The following is a 4,368-nucleotide window of genomic DNA, read 5'->3' on the forward strand; positions in this document are numbered from 1 at the left end:
TGTTTTTCCAAATTATTTTTCTCTCTAACACCAACAACATTCGATCATACGCAAAACCACACACGCTCCTCCTCCTAATCTAAAATTCCCAGCCCACCCCCGATCCTTTAATCCCATTCACCCCTTATAAACATTCGTACGAAATTCCCCATTCCCGCACAATTGTCCCTAAATAAGGATTATCGATTTTCCGTCAGCCATCAGCAAACAATTCTCCGCAGAGTGAAAGGGTTAAACGCGTGTGTACCGTTTCACGAACGATTCGCAAGCATCCCATTCATTCGATGAATTGAGCGCGAACTTGACTGCGAAAATAGCCTAATTTACTTTTTCCCTTTTTTTCTTCTTCTTCTTTTTCTTTATCTTTTTTTTTTTTTTTCGATCTCCCAGGAGAGTCGTAACGATTAAACCGGTAACTCGATGGACGATGACGTTGGAAGAAGGGAGGCAGATGATTAAACACGAGGGATACGTTTGTTTCGTTTTCGCCTGGAGGAATCGGCAAATACGCGAAATTGAGCACCTTGCAACACAGGGGCAAACTCAATTTTTGAATTTTTTAACCGTTACGTGTAATATGTGTAAAAAAAAAAATATTCTGCATCGTTTGGTGTATATTTCAGATCTGATAAAAGAGAACAAAAAAATGAGCGATATATTTTTAGATTTTGAAATCTAAATTTTTATTATTATTTTGTGTAAGTATTATCATATTATTTTTTTGATATTTGATTAATAAAATGAATAATACATCGATCAGATCGATAAATTATATTAAAAAATAACTATTTTTCGTCGAATAAAGAAATTGGAATAAAGATTTATCGATCCGATGATTATTATTTATTATATAAATATATCGTATCAATTTTTAAATTATTATTTCTTCAACGTCAAATCGAAACAATAATTTTACAATATTTTTTTTTTAATTCTTTTTTAAAAGTGGACAGCTGTTCACCATACTTTGTCAACCGATCGCTCGGTTCGATTTCCCCGTCACAAAAGAAAGAAAAAAAAAAAAAAAAAGAACAAAAAAATTTCGTCATGATTCGAGACAATGGACCGTGCTGTAAAATGGAATCTCCAAATTCCCGGAAAGAGGTGTCAAAAAAAAAAAAAAAAAAATTTCATCCATCGAAATTCCAAACTTTCCAATTCCATTTCCGGAAAAAAAAAATGGAACGAGCACGAACGGCCAAGGGCTAATTATCCGGGCGTAACAAATATCGTTGACGAACAATGCAATGAAATTACACGGGTATCATTTAAATCACGCGTGTTTTCGAAAATCCCTCGAAATTCTCTGTGACCGATGTAGCCATTCTCCAGCCACGCGGCCAACCCCAACCAGCCCCTGTTTTTCATTCTGTTTGAGGAATGGGCAATAAAAAAAAAAAAAAAAAAAAAAAGACGAAAGAAAAGAAGAAGAATAAAACTGGACGACAAAATCACAACAGTCGACGAATTGCTGATTAGGGGAACCGCTGTACCATCCATTAATCGGTGCAATTTCGCGATACCAACCCCCTCCCCTCCCCGTTCATTACGCGAGGTACACGTGAATCCCCTTACCTAGGTGGGGCGCGTTGTTTGCTTTACTTTGAACCGTCGAGTGCTGTATCCAAGTTTTTGGCTTATGGAATGCGGTAAAGCTGGAGCGAATATTTGCGAAGCGGTTAATTATCATTCGCATTGCTCTCCCTTTTATTCACGGTCAACGGATGTGTGTTCCGGGCCGACATGGCGGGGCGATCGATCCAATCGGCGGATCCCTATCGTTATTGCACACTGGGCTAATTAGCCGGCCGATTTTTCCAACGAGAAATTTCCTTTTCAGAGGAGATGCGTACGTATACCCGGGATCGGGGGAAATTCTGTTGTTTTAGAGGGGATTCGAGTTTAGTTCGATTAATTAATTGCTGCTCGGGTATTGAATCGCGATTAAATTCGATTTGTTCTTCGCGATTTTGCACTCTTGTTATTTTAGAGGGAGCGAATTCTTGGAATGATTTTCTTTTCAAACTTACTCGAGTCTTATTTTCGTATTATTATTGGATTGTCGATGGATTTAAAATATAAATATTTCCTTCGTTTGTATAAAATAATTAGAGGAGAAATAAAATGGATATTTTTAATTTCAAATAAGGATTTGTTGGTGTAAAAAAATGAAAATTGTAGAAATAATCATCGAGGGACGGCCGAGAAATATTTTTAAGGTAAGTCTTTTTTTCGATTTTTTCACTTGTTATAAGAAGTTTAATATTGGAGCCAATATATCGATAATAATAATTTTATTGGTATATATTATTACACAATATCTGAATCATATTCAGAGTAGCAAGAGAGTTTCGACAGGAGTTCCAAACTTTTGATAGATAGCATGTTTGATGGCAATGTACATAGTGGAGTCAGTTATGAATATGCTAACCCGAAAGGCTGGATATGTCCAAGCTAAAATCAATTTTCACTGCTACTTTCCTCTTTTTTTTTTTTTTCCTCCCTAAAATTCTCTTCTACATGGTATATTCGTTTAAAAAATAATCGAGACAGGATGTATTAAAAATAATCCAACCTTCTTCCATCATTCAGATATATATACATACATACATACATAAATGATTCAAACGTTCATTTCCCAACGAAACGCGAAGAAAATATGACCGCTGAAAAAAAGAAGAAGGAAAGAAAAAAAGGGGGAAAGGAAAAATATACAAAATGAAAGATTCAAAAATTCATAGGAAACAAATTTTTACTTCAATTAATCCGCCATTAACGACATAAAAACGAAAAATCGATTAAAAAGAAATTCCCAACCAAATTTCATCCTAAAATTTAGAGTAAAAGCCAATATAAAGTGGTCTTGCCACGACCACATAAAAAAAGAAAAAAAGAAGAAAAGGAAAAAAAAAATGGAAAAAAGATAAAAATGCATCGTGGAGTAGGGTGTAACCCGGATAACGTATTCGATATTGCGATTTATATGGCCTTAAAACGTAAAAGAGGCGAAGAAAAATCTCGTTGCATATGTCGCCATCTCCGAATTGTTCATAAAAAAGAAAAACCCATCTCCTGGAGACATTTTATTGCTTCGAGTATACACGAGCATCGGAAACTGAGGCGCTTTCCTCCCTCTTTTTTCTTTTTTCTTTTTTTATCAGCAAGTCAAAATGTGAAAATGTAGTGTCGTAAGATAGCGCACGCTTATGCAAACAAGGGAAAAATGGTAGGAATTCGCAAGCGAAAAGGGTTAAGAGAAGCTTTCCCGCTTATATACGGAAGTGATATAGAAACTGTAAAAATAAGTAAGCGCGTGAAAGGAGGAAAGAGACGGAAGAAAAATTGGACTTTATTCTTTTTTATAGCGACACGAACACAAAAATGAAAATGATATATATTTTAATATCGGTATTGCATATAAATTGTATCGTGAAATCGATTTTCTTATTGTTATAGTGGAAAACGATGAGGACTGAATTTAAATAGTGGAATTATTAGTCGCATATAGTTTTATGATGATTCGATACAGATGTTGAATCGTATCTACATTTTGTAGAAGATCAAAATATAAATAAGAAAGGATAATGTAAAGAAATTCTGAAATAAATACAGTGAAGAGATTTATTTTTCAAAATAAGCGATTGTGTATTCAATTTAAGAAGGCTCGAAATAAAAATCCTGAAAGTCTTACAGGAAATAACTTCGTGTAAATCTTGTAATTCTCTGGTATAATTACACACCTTTACCTTTACGCACAACGCTCTAATAATCTAATTTTCCTGGACTTGTTAACGAAGAGAAGCTTAATCACATTTTAGAATCACGAATTTATCGCGTTTTCTTTCGTTATCTACGGGGAAAGCTAGTAACGAAAATAGTAACGAAAAACCCCCTTTACAAGGGTGTAACTGTAATGAAAGAAGAACGTGTAACGCAAGTGGAAAATGTGCACGTGAATCGTTTGGTTTTGGTTGTTCAAGCAAACGTGGAGAACTTCCTTTTAAATGGAACAGAACGCAACGTTGAAACTTCCGTGACAGTATTAAATTCGCTTCACGGAAGTTGGTCTACATTTAATAAAAGGAGTGTTAATTCTGGCCGCACACAGGCGAATACACAGGCCGTGGGAAATTAAATTTATATTTTCCACAGTTTTGATTTACACCGGCGATGATTTCCGCTCGGGTAATTTTATGACGGTGTGGATACCCGTTAACAAAGTACGTTTGATGAATACACGGATTTTCCAAGGCGAAGAGCATGGGCGGATACCTAGCAGAAATAAATTCTTTGTCTCCTTTTGAAACGTTTCATCGTTCTTCGCATTTTTTTTTTTTTTTTTTTTACGACGAAAAATTCCACCCTTCT

The 4,368-nt window shown here is 35.2% G+C and overlaps 2 long non-coding RNA genes across 2 annotated transcripts in view; one reads left to right on the plus strand and one right to left on the minus strand.

Annotated features, from left to right (window-relative positions):
* Nucleotides 1–4,368, minus strand: part of LOC116186052 — a 74,653-nt gene that overhangs the window by 57,269 nt on the left and 13,016 nt on the right. The gene's annotated exons all lie outside the window — the stretch shown is intronic.
* On the plus strand, nt 666–1,180 carry LOC116186053. Its single transcript, XR_004150977.1, has 2 exons — nt 666–698; nt 954–1,180. It is a non-coding gene; the product is annotated as an uncharacterized LOC116186053 (long non-coding RNA).

This window comes from Apis dorsata, unplaced genomic scaffold (genome assembly GCF_000469605.1).
Source record: "Apis dorsata unplaced genomic scaffold, Apis dorsata 1.3 scaffold_397, whole genome shotgun sequence".
Taxonomy (NCBI): Eukaryota; Metazoa; Arthropoda; class Insecta; order Hymenoptera; family Apidae; genus Apis; species Apis dorsata.